This window comes from Pecten maximus, chromosome 16 (genome assembly GCF_902652985.1).
Source record: "Pecten maximus chromosome 16, xPecMax1.1, whole genome shotgun sequence".
Taxonomy (NCBI): Eukaryota; Metazoa; Mollusca; class Bivalvia; order Pectinida; family Pectinidae; genus Pecten; species Pecten maximus.
Window position 1 is genome coordinate 2027266 of NC_047030.1, and position 18093 is coordinate 2045358.

Here is an 18093-nt window from a genome sequence, read left to right on the forward strand (position 1 = left end):
CAAATGTATCAAGGCTCAACAATTTCCTTTTGATTGAATGCTATCCGTTTTAATTATTAATACCTACGACCTTTTTCAGTTCGACATTGGTATGCAACTGTAAACGCTAGAAGAAGTTGAGATGTGTTCAGTGATATATGATCTGTATATGTTTCTGATTGTTTATAATTTTTATTAATGGATGAATATGATATCATGATGGATGTAGTTCTCGCTAGAACGTGATCATATACAATATACGACTATTAAAACATGAAAATAACAACTTTGATACTGTTCATCATTGACGTAGCAAATCAATTATTTTAATCAGTATATATACCAAAAGCTATGCATCACCTGTTCTGTACTTTTAATACGTGTTCTTTGGTTCAAAGTGGTGCTCTATCGCCAGGATATATTATTAATATTACCAGTAGTACATAAAAATTGAGAATATTGAGTTTATTGGAAGAAGGCGACAACTTGACACTATATGAGATGCCAATTCGCGATAAGAGGAAACAGTTTGTGAGATCGTAGATGTTATTGTATGGATAACGTTTCACATTACATCAACGAACCCGACAAGATACTATCAAGGTTATGGTTTGGTTTATTACTGTTTAACGTCCTATCAACAGCTAAGGACGGCCTCCCGTGCGTACGACATGCATGCAGGTGGTGAGTGCGTATGTGTTTTGAGGAGCTGCGGTATGTTCGTGTTAAGTCTCCTTGTGATAGTCCGGCACTTTTGTCGATTTAAAGTGCTATCTCATTGAAGCATCTGCCGAAGACACCCGGCAGGACACTCCACCTGATTACATTATACTGTCAACGGGCGAACCATATATCATTGTCCGTCGTAAGAGGTTATTTATGGTAGGCATTTCACCTCATGCTTAATCGGGGATTGCAAATTATAAAGAAAATAAAGATTTTTAAAAAGTCAAATATACATATATGTAATGTAAATAGAGTCTGGTTCTTCAACGACGTCACACGTCCTAAGAATTTAAAACACGGGTGTTGACAACATTGCCGGGAATTGAAAACAACGAAAACCCCTAGTCGTGCAAGGAAAACAGTGGGTCTAGATACATTGTATAAAGCTTATGGAGATAATAGTTCAGACAGAAACAAAATATTTGTAATTCAGGTTCATCTATTTATTTAGACAATCAATTTCATTAGCCATCGTGTGTATCATTATCCCTCGTGCGTGTCCGTCAGCCCTCGTGCGTGTCCGTCAGCCCTCGTGTGTGTCCGTCAGCCCGCGTGTGTGTCCGTCAGCCCTCGTGTGTGTCCGTCAGCCCGCGTGTGTCCGTCAGCCCGCGTGTGTGTCCGTCAGCCCGCGTGTGTATCATTAGCCCGCGTGTGTGTCCGTCAGCCCTCGTGCGTGTCCGTCAGCCCTCGTGTGTGTCCGTCGGCCCGCGTGTGTGTTAACATTGTAGCATACTCTTTACAGAAACCAAAATAGATTTAAATATATCAACATAATCAAACTTTACGATAGAAATAGCAGAGATTGAAATATATTTCACATCGTTTTGTTTGTTCCTTTTTTGGCGGTCGTTTTTTTCATAATCAATCTTGTACATTTGAACTATGTAACATTAAAAAGGGTTTACAAAAATGTATAAAAGCACCTTAACGATGAATCAATAGGCACGAACATGACTTGATAAAGAAATTTGAAATTGATGACAACAAGTTGACCACTTGCGGAGTTCTAATGAATAAGACAGACATGTGTCTCACTCAGAGCTCACTTTAAACCATTCACTTTAAACCATTCACTTTAAACCATTCACATTGGACCATTCTCTTTAACCATTCACATTAAACCATTAACATTAAACCATTCACATTGAACCATTCACTTTAACCATTCAAATTAAACCATTCACATTAATGCTATTCAAACGACAACTAAGAAATTCACACCCACGTGTAATTATTAATTTTTGTTGCTCAGTATTTAATTATTTTAAACACCACATCAACCATTGATCTTTCGCAAATAGTTTATAAAGACTGATTACCTATTCTTAAAACACCCAAATCGACTACGTTGTCTCTGGGTTCAAATTACATGTATTCATTAATTTTATCTAAATAGCATACGATCGAATATTCAATGTCGTGGGAAATACTGCTGACGTAACAGCTGCAACTTGTCAATGTAATAACATGTTCGTAGTGTCTCTGTTGGAATTAGCCGTGGAATAGGTTGGGCACAATTAGGAGGAATCAAATAATTAATAAATTTTCAACATTGAATCAAGCTAGAGGCGTTTCACAAGTATTGTCAAATGTGCTTAAAGGTTGCAAAAAGTTTTTAATGTGATTAATTAGCATGCCAAATTTTAATTAATAATTGGAGATTTTTGGTTTGGATCTCCGGGGTCCTTTGGGAATACATATTTTTATCTAGGTAAACTTAAACACACTTTCAACAAAAAATATTCTAGTTATGATTAAAATGCATATGGACTTAGTTGTAAGAAAATTATACATATTGCTTATTGTTACAAGTTCATCATTCTTTCATTAGTTTCATTACCTATTGTTAATCATATTATCAATACAGTGAACCCTTTCGGGTGCCCCACGAGCATGTGTGACGTTATTATTTAATGACGCTGTTTCGCGATACATAGGTACAAGGTTAGTCAAACTGTGTTTCTTAAACTGTCGCTTCACGTTATCAACCATTACAGACCGAAAACGGCAGCATGGGAGGCTTTGCTGGTATCGACCAATCGCTGTGAGCTCGTTATAAAATGCGTATGTAAACAAAATTGATTATAGGCCATAAAATATTAACAGCAAAGTGTCACATGTTCGTAATGTGAATTCTTGATAGCTTCGTTTGAGACGGATTTCAAACTATTTTGTCCGTGTAAGCATACCTCCCATTTCTCATTTAAGGGACGTGATAGACGAGAACGTTTGGTGTTTGGCTCTACATCATTCCTTTCCCTTGACTTTTTTAGTTACCAGACTGGTGTTTAGACGTTGCTTATGCACATTATAAAAACCCGGCTTACCGCGGGGGAAAGTTTGGATTACAGAATATCTTCTTGCTGATTGTATTACGTCATAAAATATGATGTTAATAGATATGCACGGTCAACATTGATATAGATAGTTCGCGAAAATCAGGAAATCTTATATAGTTCAGGCGTTTAGAATTTGACGGGTATTTTCTCGTCGTATAATTAAGTTCCTCAAATAAGATTATTACTACATTTGGGTGAAGACATTTTATTGGCTTACATTCGTTAATTAGTGAATTGATGACTTTCATATAATAACACTGTGCGAAACTCAAAAAGGATATCGAGTTTGAAGAGTCGACTTGACCGCTGGTCATTTGCTGAGGAAGCCGTTGGTACTCTAATTTTTGAAGGTAAGACTTGGCATCAGGTCATATATCTTATTGATTTCAGTTTGTTTACGTCCATTGCCTAGCTAGATATACCACGTCTTATCCTTAGTAGCCCACAGTAAAAGGTTACTAAGGCACCTGTAGGGATTTGATAGGTTATACGCTTTACTTCTGTCTGCCACAAAGCGGACATCGAATATTCAATAATTGATTTGCCGTGCCCGCTACAACAGCCGGAATCTTTATTTATCCCGTGTACTCCCTATGTACTCTTTTTTCTACATTTTGTTTTCTCTAAGGTTGCCCCCACAGATATCTGTAAGCATATGATCCATGTTTGTTATCCATGAAATTGCAACAGAGCTAGATAGTATGCATGATACTATTACACAATCTCGCGAGAATTCCATGTGTTTTAACGTTATTTCAAGCTATTCCAAGGTCGCCATTAATTTTGTCACAGGAGAGACTTCTTTGTTGCATATTTCATGACAGAATTGGTTATGTTAAAGGTTGGAAGGTCTGTGAAGCTGCCAAGATCTAGATTCGGAAATACCATATGATACAATGTCGACCTAGGCAATGCTTTTTATCGATTCTGGTTTCGGTTGACTGGGGACATTATGTATTGTAATAAAATTTTAAGCGTGAACATTATTTTTATCTTCAACATCACGAACAGTCCCCAATGCTTATGTTGTTGATGGTATCTTATACAGCGTTATTAAGTACCTGAGGATTGAGACAGGATTGCTACAGGGTAGTCATAAGATATAAGATATATCCTCACAAAATATCGCCCGTTTTAAGTGATGTAACATATGTGTAATGGGAAAAATGAATGAAAGTTTTCTTTTTCCTCAATACTGATAATGATTTGTCGGAAAACAAGCATCAATATCTCTTTAATTACTATTATGGGAGTTAATACAGAACAATGTAAGGTATTTGTCCATGTTTTTACCTTGAAAGTCGTTTCCCTGAAATTAGACATATATGTTTCATTTTTAGAGTCGACACCATGACTCAAATATTGAATCCTAACATATAAAATGAATTCTTCTTGGCTGATATATAAGAGTAAATATAACCTTTTACAAAACATTTTTTTTTCTCTTTTGTCCGCACTTTCTCCTTCGTTTGTTCTCTTTCTGCTTACGCTTATTTTTTCATTTGTTAATGTACACACTTAATACACGTGCTCATATGATACATATACTATCGCCAGGACAAATTGCCTATTTCTATCAAAGGATTTACAACCTTCTGCTGGTGTCATCCTAAATATTCGTACTTGTATGATCATGTTACAGTGTATTTCGAGGACAGTAAACCTGAGTAAACAGTCTACCCTTTCTTTCCGTCTGTTCCGAGGATGAAGGACTCCTTACAAAATGTCTGTTTTTTATCATGCGATTTGGTTAGTTTTATATGTGTAACTCTACATTACCGTACTTAATACGATTCTGATGATTACAAGGATAGTAACTAACGGTTTACCTTCCGGAACTTTGGTCTCTTTCAATTTGGATACCCTAGCTACCTGTACTATAAGACCCCGACTGCTTAAAAGATGTCATACCCCAAACAAGATGGATACTATTTCTATTTCCTGTTTTGATCTTGAATGTTGCACGGGCCGCAAACTCTCATCTTCCCCTGTTTTGTCCCTTCCGTTGATGATATCCTAGACACCGTACTCATATGATCCTATTATTTCGGGGAACATGTACTAAACACGAACATTCTCCACAATAGGTTCCGTAAAATAGTCTATAATGAAGTATATTGATAGCTCAGATCGGGAGTACATATGTACAGTATACCAATCAACTCCAACAACAGTATCCAGTTTTATAGTTTTGTTTTTGTTTTGTTTTTTGTTTTTGTGAAGTTTACAGACACGTGTAATGTCAGCTAACAAAGTAACATTATTAGTTTAGTAGTGTGTGTCCACTTGTGTATAAAATAATGCTCTTAGTATGCCAGCTGCAGTGTTCCCATGGTATTTCATTTCAACATATTTTATTGATAATCAAATGGATTGAACATCAGGCTAAGCCTATATTAATGTTCTCTCCATAAATTATTACATTTATTTCAAATAATTAGTATTTGGTTATTAGTCAAGAATGGAAATAACAGTATATATATATAGAAAGAGTATTTGTGAATAATATATTACGATAATCTTATGTATTTTCTTATAATAATAATTTTGAAATTATTGTTAAATATTTATGAGAACTCGTTTACTATGCAGGAGAGAGACAAGTGCCTGATCAACAACAGAGTTTCTGACTATAATGTCCATCTGGTAAATACCAGTAGTCTTCTACTCATGTGTTGACCAAACACGCATCTCCCTACCGCATATAAACTGGTACCATATAAGAATTTAAAATAAAACATAAAATTGTATAATTCTGATTAAGTCCAAATCAAATAAGATTATCAATTGAGATTGTTCATAGGAAGGAGATAAATCAATTATACATAACTAGCAAGTCACCACATCTCACCCAACTTTACCCTGTAAGGCATGTAATAAATATAATGATGCTTAGTTAAGAGGGTTACAATCACATTGACACTATTCACCTTTGTTTATATATATATTATATATACATACATTCGTATGTGTGTGTATGTTGATAATATTATTTAATAGATGTACAGTGATTACTATAGAAAGCAGAAAATAATTAGAAAATCATTAACACACAAACACAGTGACAGCATCCGTAATTGAACATTTATATGCATATTATATGAAATTCCCATGGTATGTCGCAATACTGTATCAACCCGACAAATTAAAATTTCAAAACATTCCTATCAACAAATTAAAGTTTGCAAACATTCCTATTTACAAAGTTTAAAAGAGAAAGGATAGTTGTACCATCGTTTCAAATGTGAAAAACCGAATACTTTCTAATGTTCTTGCTACAAAAAGTGTGTTTTTCATAAAAATCTGTAAACATCTTGACAGTTGGCTTATATTAGCCTTTTTTGCGCTGGAAGTATTCTGCTAATTAATGATCGCGATAATTACACTTTCTATAAGTATTTTGGTCGCGTTTATTCATCATGGAGCTAATCTGTTTACGTCCAGTTATCGGCTAAAATTTGAGTAAAATAATATATTACTTGCAATCGCCCTTTACCCTCAAATGTGATGATGTGATTTGCAACAAGTTCTTTTGTAATGAGCGATCTTTAGAATCTAACATAGTTATTTTGTGTTTTACTTCTTGTAAGAGTTCCTTTTTATGAGTGATGTTTAGAATCTAACATTTTTATTTTATATTTTACTTCTTGTGAAAGTTCCTTTCTGGTATTAGTTTGCCCTAAATTGTCGATGGAAAGCTAAAACAAGACATATCTTTTAAAAAAAGATAAACGGCATAGTTTTAATGCTGGTGGTTATAATATAAAACTTCTGGTGAAGTAAATCAACGAACTAATAACAAAATTAGATCAGTTTAAATCAGTTTTGGTAATAAGACTGCATTTGAATCAGGAATATAATTTTATCAATGTGTCATTTGAAAAGATACATCCACTTATTCAGCATGCATTTCGTTTTTAACTGCATTTACCGCTACATTGACCATTCACATACTTCATCTTGACTAGTAACGCCACCTGTCGCGTCATATCCAGGAACAAACGAATATTATACGGCTATGCCGAAAATTAAACGCTAAATCAAAGTGAATCCAAAGGCTATACGATATTGAAGTCGAACTTTCACCAGTATCAAGAAGACAATGAGTTATATCCTCCGGCCATGACCCACTAATGCATGGCGCTCACCGTTGTGAATGACACAAAACAACATAAATTGCCACTTCCGGTTTCAGTATAATGGACCGGAAGGGATAATGTGGCAATATTTCTTTGTCGTGACATTACAGTAAAATCCCACTTAATAATGATCCATTAAATCAAGCACTATCCCTAAACGACCTAGATTTGCTTTGGATGATGTTTGTAATACCATGCGATAGCATTAAAGCATCCGTTACTACATCGTGGACGAATATTTGTAACAGGTAACCATGGTTTCGATAATGAAATAGCGCCAATGCGCATGCTGATACGTTCTACAGGTCAAGGGTCAACCAATTAAAATGTCGACGTTAATCAAAGGATTGATTAAAACTGGTGCTTAAGCGACACCTTTGCCGCTTAATGATTTCCTTGAGTTGATAAACCGGGACAGTTTGGACAGAAAAAAAGTTTGTGTATCCGTCTCAACTTATTGCGGTAACAGTGGTTTGTTATGGGTAGGATGTCACAGCAACATCTTAGTCAAATGACGGCTTAGATCAAGTTTAAAGCAAATCTTCAATTCTACCTTGGCCGACGCTCTGTCAGCCATTTCCATGTACTATATATAAACATTTATCGTTTGTTATCATCCAACAATATACGAAAATCACTTTCCGCTTAACATTGCGTATTGCGATATCTTAAGAACGAATCTTTGCTGCTGTTGTTCAAAAATGTTTTACGTATTTATGTTCGATCCTTGTCACAACATGACCGATTATCGATTACCAAATAATAATAAATAAAACACAATGTGCAGAGTTTTCTGCTCTCTTACAATACATGCGGTCCCTTTATTAAAAAGGGAAACATTTCCTTTTGAGGAATGGTAATATGCCTTTATGATAATATACACAAGATATCAACACAGTTCAATACCAATTGGGAGTAAGATGGTGCAGAGTAAAAACAAAAAGTATGATAGATAAAATGCACTGTACAGATATTTCGTCCTTTAAGGACTCGTCAGCAGTGCTTATAACCTAAAGTGTTGATACCTAAAGGCATCGAAGGAACTCTAAAAAGATCTAATGAAAGGTCAATATCTGGATGTCTAAGTAAAATATATATATATCTGTATTGTATATTTAGGTCCTTTTATTTATAAATCCTCAACAGATGACAATGATGGTACTGTATGTGACCTCGACGAGCTAATTATAAATACATCAATTCTTTACAATGGTCTACTTGGCACTTCCCGTGCTTATCTTTGTTTACCAGTACTCCGTATGGGCGTCGTGTAATCGCACGCAGTCGGCCATGATTGTGTCTTAGTCACGATATGGGTTAGTACAATAGAACGCATCACCTTGCATAATATGTCGACAAATGTCAATCACACCACGGCAGCAAATCATCTCCCCATGCCTACCCTTTACCGAGATATCCCCTTGTTTCAGACTGACATCTAGGTGTGTGCGCGTTCGATAAGAGCAATCACCCGCTGATTCCTGATCTTGTCGTGTTCGATCAGGTTTATTTTCAAACTAGTCCACATAAAATACGAAGCCTGTTAAGGCTTTTTTTATAAATATATCCTGTATCCTTACGATAGGAACCCGGTTTTCTTCCGTGGGATCAATGGATAAGCAACACTTGGTATATTTCCCAGCATTAGCTATTATATGAAGATCTTAAACCGCCTGAGGAGACCACTTACAGCGCTATAAACCACTTATCAAGTAATTTGTATTTGTAGAAAATATTGGCCCCAAGGCTATTGTTGGATATTGACTGTCTATCACTTACCGCAGTAGATGTCGCCATTTTCCAATATTTTTACGACACTGACGCCCATATAGACACTAATAAAGATACCACAGATAAACGGATCAATGTTACTTCGCAGGAACGTATCAGCAGGCAGCACGGACGTCACTTTCACTGAAATAGGTGTCTGCTTTCTTTGTGTACCGTGTTTTATCAATGATATCTGTTTTATTTTTCCTTTATCAGCGATACCGTAAGCCACCGACAAAGCGTCTGTGGTATGTATAGGAATTCTACACCAACAAAGGTGTCTATGGTATTAGATACCGACTTATCTTATACGTTGAGGTGACACTGATGCAAATTTTTGTCTGATGCCTATTCTAATGTTAGTCGTTGAAATCGGTTATATCAGCTGTGCTGGATCATGCTCGATATTGACATAATGACGTTGATAAGATTTTAAAACAAAATGGCTGCGTTCTAAAATGAGTGAGGCTGAAATACAATACAACCAATGATAATGTACCTAATCAAACATAATATACAAGTATGGTCTTCCTAAATGTTCTGAGAGATCTCTTAACTTAAAACACAAATATGTTCTGTACTTCATATGTCTTCTTGCAGTGTTCACGTGTCACACGGTCAAAGTACGTGCACTTCATTTATTTCACAACAATGGGAAAACACGTTATATCAACGTATGTTAATTACACTCACTGACTTATATATATAATAAGATGGAAGTTCGCGAGAGCTCCTAGTATGAGAGCAAACCGGAGTACCTCACCCAATACCGTTTGATATCAGATCAGAACAGCCAGGATCATATGAGGAAACATCTAAAGTAATAAACAAAGCACGTAAAGACAGTAGAGAAAGAAAAGGGAACATTAAATATCCTAAATGTTGTAATGGGGGTAGAAGATCTATTTTGGTCTCTTCAATGTCTACTAAAAAGAGGACATGGATAAAAATCTACGATTTTCCAGAGAGCCAACTTTAAGTCGCCTTCTATAATCATGCCGTCCTGGTGAAATGCAAATGTGTTACCACTGTGCCTGCCGACAACCCATGTTTTCGATTTCATATACATGTAAGGCCTTGTTATTTGGGCAGTTATCATTACAATGAGACGAGCTTGGATGGCATGTCCAGGTATGATGGTTTGTTAGCATTGTAAAACCGTTCGCATGTGATCCCAGAACTAGTGTACACCCGTCTTCGTATGGTCAATGCTGTTTAGAGGTCGTTAAATCCCGATAAATTAAATCTGACATAGACGAGTTTGGCTCAGAAATTAACTGGAATTTGAAATACATTTGTTAAGATTTTCTTTTTGTCTTTGTTGAGAGTAAAGGCCAGCTGTTTATCAAACATCTTGTGTTGGTAATTAGATCGAGAGTAGGCAGCTGTGTAGATTTTCTATATTAATGTACAGACAGCTACGTGGTCAGTTGTTCTGTGTGGTATGCAGTCTTAAAATAACCTTATTGTGCTAATAGGGCGTAAACTATAACAAATATAACTCACGTGGCCAGCTGTTCATTCAGATTTCTCATTGTTGATATCGAAGGCCATATTAATATAATGTTCACCAATATATCAAGTTTCCGCTCAAGATCGACATTTATATGTAATTGATCAACAAAGAATACGACAATCGATAATATACAGCTCCCCACTGGCTTTATATCTCCATTTTAAACATTAATGCTTTGTCAAAATGAATTACCTCGGTTGCCTAACAAGTTTACGTACATTACAGTAGGATGCCTATTTTACATGAAGCTTCAGTTTTCAGACAAAGTGCCATATATAAACCATTACCACACAGTAATTTTACCGTTTAACAACAAATTCCAATTATCCCAAGTTTATTGGAAGCAACTGTACTGCGTGTTACGTTTAATAGATTGCAAGGCTTGGCTCCCTAATTACAAGACTTTAAATGCCAAACATATTTCTGTCGTAATTATACATGCCAGGCGTATAAACTAAAATGTTCTCCTCTAAAGGAGGGTAAGTGATTTTCTCCATTATTGGTATCCTTGGTCAAGACCTAATAAAGTCGGAGTATTTGTCAGGAAATACCAATGACATTACCCATAATATTTTATTTTTATTTAATATATACTGTTATGTTATTTTGTTTGAAATAGTTATATGTCGTTCATAAATCTTAAATTAGCGTTTAAGAATATTTATAACAGTGTTCAACTAATAGATAGAAATTGTGTTAAAATGTTAAACTAAACAGAGTGTCAATCGGAAAAGAATTTAAGTTTGCTGAAGTTATGGCCACGTTTTTCATGCATCAGCATACAAGAGATAGATAAATAAAAACAAATTATTATCAATCATTATGACAGGGTGGAGTATCGGTGGATTTTTGGTCCACCATTTGCGGACCTTTACGAACTTTTCCAGTTTGGTCAGTCATTATTCATACATGTATGTGTGTGTGCTTTTGGAGGCTGCAGTGTGTTTCTTATGAGAGCGCGACACTGATACCGACTTTATAGCGTTATCTCCCTGAAGCATACTGTAGGAAGTAAATATGAGTGGGTTCCCAGTGGATTTTTATTCCTTTTGCCCCTTTTCAGAGGGAATTGAAAATCGATATGTTGCATCCATTCGCAAAGCTACTTGAACGATGTATATCTTTTCTGTCTAATATTTCTGAGGTTTACACTAGCTTCTGTGAGAATATTAGCATGTTAGATTTTCTTTAATTTCTTTCCTTCTGTTTCTATCCCCATATGATCCTAGTTGTTGCGATGGGGGGGGGGAGGGGGGCGTTAAACCTTTACGTACAGTACGAAATATCAAAGAATACATTTGCTCCGTCATTATTCTAAAAGCACATCTGTACAACTGCAGGTTGGCGATTATTTCTAAATCACCTTTGGAGAAATGGGATCAAATCAACCTATCCGAGGACTACAGCCCCTCTTGACGGTGATTGTACTAACGTAATAACTGTAGTTATCTTCCCATGACCAGTTCAATAAGTCTAAGTACCCCAAATTTATGGCTTTTTGTCAAGGAAATATTGACCAGACACCGACATGGTGGCCATTATTAGATAGTGTGTATCTGGAAAGCTTATACATACGTGGATAATAAGATATCTTGTTGACTGCTGTGACGATTTTTCGCCACAGTTTCTGGGGTTTTGTTTTCTATCTTGAAATCCATCCAATATTTGCCTTTATAGAAGTTATGATTAAAATGAACTGCTTCCTATATCGAACACCCTAGACGTGTAGATTAAGCTTAAAACGAAAACTTATATTTTGATATATTTTGAGCGGAATTCCATAAGATCAGCTCTACATGTAGGGCGTAAAATGTGTAACTGCTATTTCCATTGCATGATACGAAAAGGCGACAAAATCTGTGATATTAAAAAAAAAAATCTATCGAAGCAAATTTCTTCTTCCTTATGTCTCCCTTGTGACAATGCCATACTTTTGACCTATAGTTGAGGTTCTCCCATGTTAGAAATGATTTTGGGTTCTGTCTCCTAGCCCAAGCATGTAGTTACTACTCTCGCTCAAGGGAGTGAGACAATTGGTTCGCCTGTTGTCAGTATAGTGTGACCAGATGGGGTGTCCTGCTGGATGTCCTCGGCAGTAAGCGTCAGTGAGGGAGCACTATAAATTCGACATCAGTTTCGCGCTATCTTAAGAAGACAAACACGAATATGTTGTTTTATATATACTGTGATGACGTCATTGCTGTTTATTTACTGTGATGACGTCATTGCTGTTTATTTACTGTGATGACGCCATTGCTGTTTATTTACTGTGATGTCACTGTTGTTGTATATTTATTTTGATGACATCGTTTTTGTGTTTACGTTATTGTATAACTTTCTGTGCAAAATTTGCCGCACCAAGAGTGCATTGACCATTACATCTTTGTCGTACTGTGTTAGTGTGGGTGGTATTAATGAACCTAACATAAAAATGTACATCCTGAACTGCAGACACTATCCATAAAGCGTTATTGTGACGTCATATAGATTTTCTATTATCGTTCTTGATTGTGAAATATGCTGGAAGACCATTTGATACTTAAATCATAGCCATTGCTGATTCCGGCAGGATTAGTGGATTACATTTAAATCTCCTGTTCTCTCTGACATGTTCATACAAACATGGCTTTCGTAGAGTTTGACTGTTATTTGAAGAATAGCGATGATTATAGGACTGCAGTCTACACAAGCCGAATTAACAGTTATCAATACTCATTTGCGTAGCTGCTCGAGGTAAATTGTAGCACTGCCTTTGGTGCGGATATTGAATGAAATAAAAAAAAAAAAAAAAAAGATATATCCACCATGAACCTTTAACCTTTACGTCAGTAAATACGTTTTTGTCTACAATGGCGTCATATATCTATTCGAACATTTTCTCAAATCAGCTTTTAGTTAGGACTGGTTTGGTTTTGTATTGTTTAACGTCCAAACAACAGCTATAGTCATTTAAGGACGGCCTTGTCTGTGTGATACATGCGTGTGGTGAATGTGTGTGGGAGGCTGCTATATGATCGTGTTTGTCTCCTTGTGATATTTCGGAACCGGTGCCGACTTTATAGTGCCACCCATCCAGCAGGACACCCCATTAGATCACATTAAACTGACAACAGGCAAACCAGCGGTCACACTCCAAAAACTGCTGAGCGTTAAGCAGAAGCAGCAACAAGCATTAGTATAGACTGGTATGTTTCGGCTGACAGTAACGAAAGCCTTCCTCACAACGGCGAACACTCAACTGAAGGCCATAAGTGAGGCATTATCAAGGGAGACATTAGGAAGAAAGATATTTAGATAAAAGATGAGATCCCAGATTAAGTCACTCCTTACGATTTCTTACGCCCTACCTGCAGGCACCTAGTTAAGAGACAGCAGTGATATAATATTGATAATGCGGGCCCGGATTTCTTTATAAGTTATGTCAAAGACGCAACTCTGAAGAAAAATACATATCTGGATATTCTTCAAGAAAACGTTCTGTCCAAAGGGTTTCGGACATTTGACAATGTTCTGGGTGGCAAGCATCAGAAAGTAGTCTCTCTCTTTTTTTTGCCTTGCGTTTGGCTATTATGTGTTCACAGTGTCATAGACATGTGCATAGACAAATGAGTGTTTTTTTTTTAAGTAACTGCCATTCAACAGCTGGACACATTAATAGATAATCCATATGTGTAAACTGAACATAAAAATGACGACTCTGACATGCTGCTGTTGATACTGAGACAACAATAACAAAATATCGCATACTTTTATATGAAAGATTTATGTGGGAGTACAGTCATATCTAACATGTACATTAATCACCGTCGTTAGTTAAAGGCGACAATCCATACCAAATTATTCTGAGTTCTTACCCCCTCAAACTATAGATTCACAGGATGTTATTTGTTTGTTTCACATTTTTTCAACCCATATTTCTAGAATAGTTCCAGTTCCAAAGATTTTTGTGATAAAATGAGATATGACGTAAGGTTCTGAGAATAGGATGAAGTGGCAGGGAAATTGTCATGTGATGTTTGGGGCTTTTAGTTTTATTCCATTCGCAATTTACCTTCCTGACGAAAATACCTTAATTGCCTTTACAGTACCGACGTATGTAATAACTGTACAATTCGTGTGGGGCTGGTTCCCTAAGTTATTATTCTACAATTTCTGTGAGGCTGTTTCCATCAATCACACCGTGATACAATTGATGTACATCGTTACTTTCTGTGTTTATGTAGTGTAGAATGCCTGTGGCATATCATCTTAAAGTATGTGGGGGTAATTATTATGATTAACCTCGCAGTATACAAACATTAACTAATCTACCTACCCCCATAGGAGTCTGTGTAACTCGCTCCGGAGATAAGCACTTCTAATCTCTTATCACGTGGAAGACAAGCGCTCAAGTTGTTATCTCACCGAAATTTGATAATTCTTGTAAATGGGAGATTTCCACGTTTTAAGTGTTGATGGCCTGGAGCATGTCTTTATGTCTGAAGATGAAAAGTATAGTATAACCATTTAACCGTTTTCAATGGACCCCGTATATGTTTATCTTAACAGTGCTTAAATACTTAGTAGTTCAATCCCCGTTTTTTTTTGTTTTTTTTTTAATTGAAATAATATGTTCAGAATAAGAGGAATCATTTGGTGCAAGACAAGGCGTTATACTTAATCCTCGTGTTTTAAGATTACTGTAAATTGTTTACGGACCGACGGACGGACCACGGTGATTTGAATAGCCAACCATTAATGATGGTGTGGAAAAAAGTATGAAATAAGGTCTTATACAATGTACTTTCAATTCAAATCAGCCGAATTATTACATCTGTTATTTATACATCTTAGGTGAGTTACAGTCCGTATGTAACAATGATTTTCGACCAGCATTGCACCGTTACTGTTCGATGAACTAAGGATATACAGGCTATTAAATGAGTCACTATATAATGTGGAATCTTTTGAACGTGTTTAATAAATTCTATCTAATACAGAAAAAAAAAAAAAAAAAAAGATTACTGTAAATCATTTAGATTTTTGTTAATACTTTATTTTCCTAACTTACTTCTTTAGACATATTCGCGAATACATGACTTCTCAAACACTGATCTAGAAATGTCTTTTATTTCGCGAATGACGAATTATGAAATTAGAGTTATGGACCAAGTCTCCTTTATCGATAACCGATAGCTTTGTCGCCTTCCAAGGGTCTTATTTTCGTACAAATAATCGTGATGGATTTTAATGATCATTTGACTCTCCTCACGTATTAACCCCATAGTAAATCCCACGCGAAGTATAGGTGATTTATTGTAGTTAAGATTGTTATGCAATTTTAAATCAAAAATAATTCTCTGATAGGCACGGACATTTAACCCCAGATTAAATGTGAGTATCCCAAATTACATTTTATGATTTAAAAAACAGTAAAATAGTAAATGAATTATTAATGGTTTGTGACGTCGCCATTTTATGTAAATATTGCGTCTTTACTTAACCCAAAAATTACCATTGTCTTGAATACTATTCCTGATGAAGCTAATATATCGATACTGCCATCAAGGTCAAATAACACGTGATTTTTACACAATGGAAAGTTACAATGCAAATCACACATCCATTGAGACCACGACTTACGACACAGCTATATTGGTCCAGAAATCCAATCATAAAACATTGAATTCGTCAATAAACTATGTTGGCTTTAAAATCGTATTTTTGTTTCTATGTCTACTGTGTCATTAAGTAACAACTGATTTTGATATAAATAGATCTAATTCTGCCCATTTGTATTTGATTTCTCCTTCATTCCTTTTTCTTTTTTCTGAGGTAGGGTTTCTGTAATTTTTATATTATAATTCGCTTATAAATTATAGTTTCAAAAAACTTTTTGTGCAATTATGCTACTCCTGAGAGGTTGATATAAATGGACCCGAGAGGATTTTTCTCTTTGATTCTTTAATTCGCTCACATTCCTAAGTTCAGGTTCCTTTTCCACGTCGAGTGTGAGTAAGGTTTCTGACCTTCTGTACAGCCGCAGCGGCGCTTTCTTTTAATTTTAATTCAAACACACGACGGCGCACATTCCATGGAGCTACCATAAAGAAGCAGATTATTTAGTTTACCAAAACAAGCAAGACCACTTATCTTGGATAGGTTTCCTGGGATTATTTTGGTTTGAAGATGTCTGTGATCGGGACAGTGATCGAAGAAAAGCGCTAGAATTTGTCCTGCTTTTAAGCATTAATCAATTTTAAAAATCAATAACCTGTGGGGTAACACTCACCTAGGGAATGTCGGGATATTAAACACTAGATTATTGCCGATAGAAAATGAAACTGGACGACAATAAGAGCAGGATATCATCGCAAACACGTAGAGAGATACATGACGCCATTAATTCGGTAATAGCAGAGTCCCCCTCCACACTGTAGTCAGAGACTATCTGCACCAGCAGGTTCTCGTTTGTCGATCTGGAACATTTATATACTGTTTAAACAAACATTGTTATTAATGCATGATACGACCGCTGACTTTTCTTATCTGTTCTAGCTGTTTTCTAATTTAATGGTTTATAAATGAGAAAGATCCAATCCATCTACTCACAGGCTAAAGGGTACCATTGACATTGGTAATCGGACACGATGACTTCTACATGTACTATCAAAATCTGTATCAATTCGGCGTCAGGGGAATGCTTTAAACTTTCGCACGATGAAACATCGAAATGTATATACATATCATTGTTATTTACACGCTTGAACAACTCCGACATGCATCATTTATTTCCATGAATACCAGAGACACGTGAGTGATATGTTTACTCGGTCAGACAGTCAAATCGGAATGACATTCTTACTTAAAAGCACATAACAGCAACGAAATGGCATTTGTATGCATGCACGTGATTTTAGTTGGCGACGCAACGACGCGCGCGTATCATGCTCTAATAAGCACATCTAATGCACATATATGTATCAGCACTGAGAAAGGGAGCATGCGGATACCTAGCTATGTCTCAATATAGGATGACTTCACAAAAACATCCTGCAATGTCCACAGAATAAAATGACTGAAAAATGTTTGCACTCACAAAAAGAGCGTCATACTTATCTTATCATATTGTTTCATCTGAGTGTATTATAGGTAAGTCTTCGGTGATGAGTCTTCATTCTACCATTAGACCTTTCATCCTTTATTAAACATTAAATTAGAAAAAAGACAGTCCGTAAGTGATCTTTATTTGCTCTTTGTAAGACGGATCTTTACTCTACTTTAATGATTTGATAACAAGGAAGACCTAAGTGTTAAATCTAAGAGCTATCTGTGAATTAGAAATAGCAATGCTAAACTTCAACAGTCAGCCATTTTGTTGTCTAGACCAGATTGAAAATCAAATGAAATTGTCACAACTACGGACTTAATTGAATCTGTCTGTGCAGTTTAAGAAACTCCTCGAGAAATAGCGATAATAATCTTCAACTGTCCACATAAAAAATGGACGCTTGACGGCTATTTTGTTTCACTTACTATATCCTTACCACCACATATGAAGTTCGAGAAAAATGCGTCAAGTACTTCTCAAGATATAGCGATAACAAGGATTGTTTAAGGACGGACCACGGATGAAGAACGATAT

General features: G+C 36.0%; 1 protein-coding gene across 2 annotated transcripts in view; it reads left to right on the forward strand.

Moving 5' to 3' along the window:
* The window catches only part of LOC117345398 (cholecystokinin receptor type A-like), a 54935-nt gene that overhangs the window by 20080 nt on the left and 16762 nt on the right, over positions 1-18093 (forward strand). Inside the window, exon 1 of one of the 2 annotated variants that reach the window (XM_033908472.1) lies at positions 2816-3394. The exons of the other annotated variant lie outside the window; for it this stretch is intronic. The gene's annotated coding sequence lies outside the window, so the exon portion shown is untranslated. Of the gene's footprint in view, positions 1-2815; positions 3395-18093 lie in introns of those variants that run through there. 2 annotated transcript variants of the gene reach the window in all.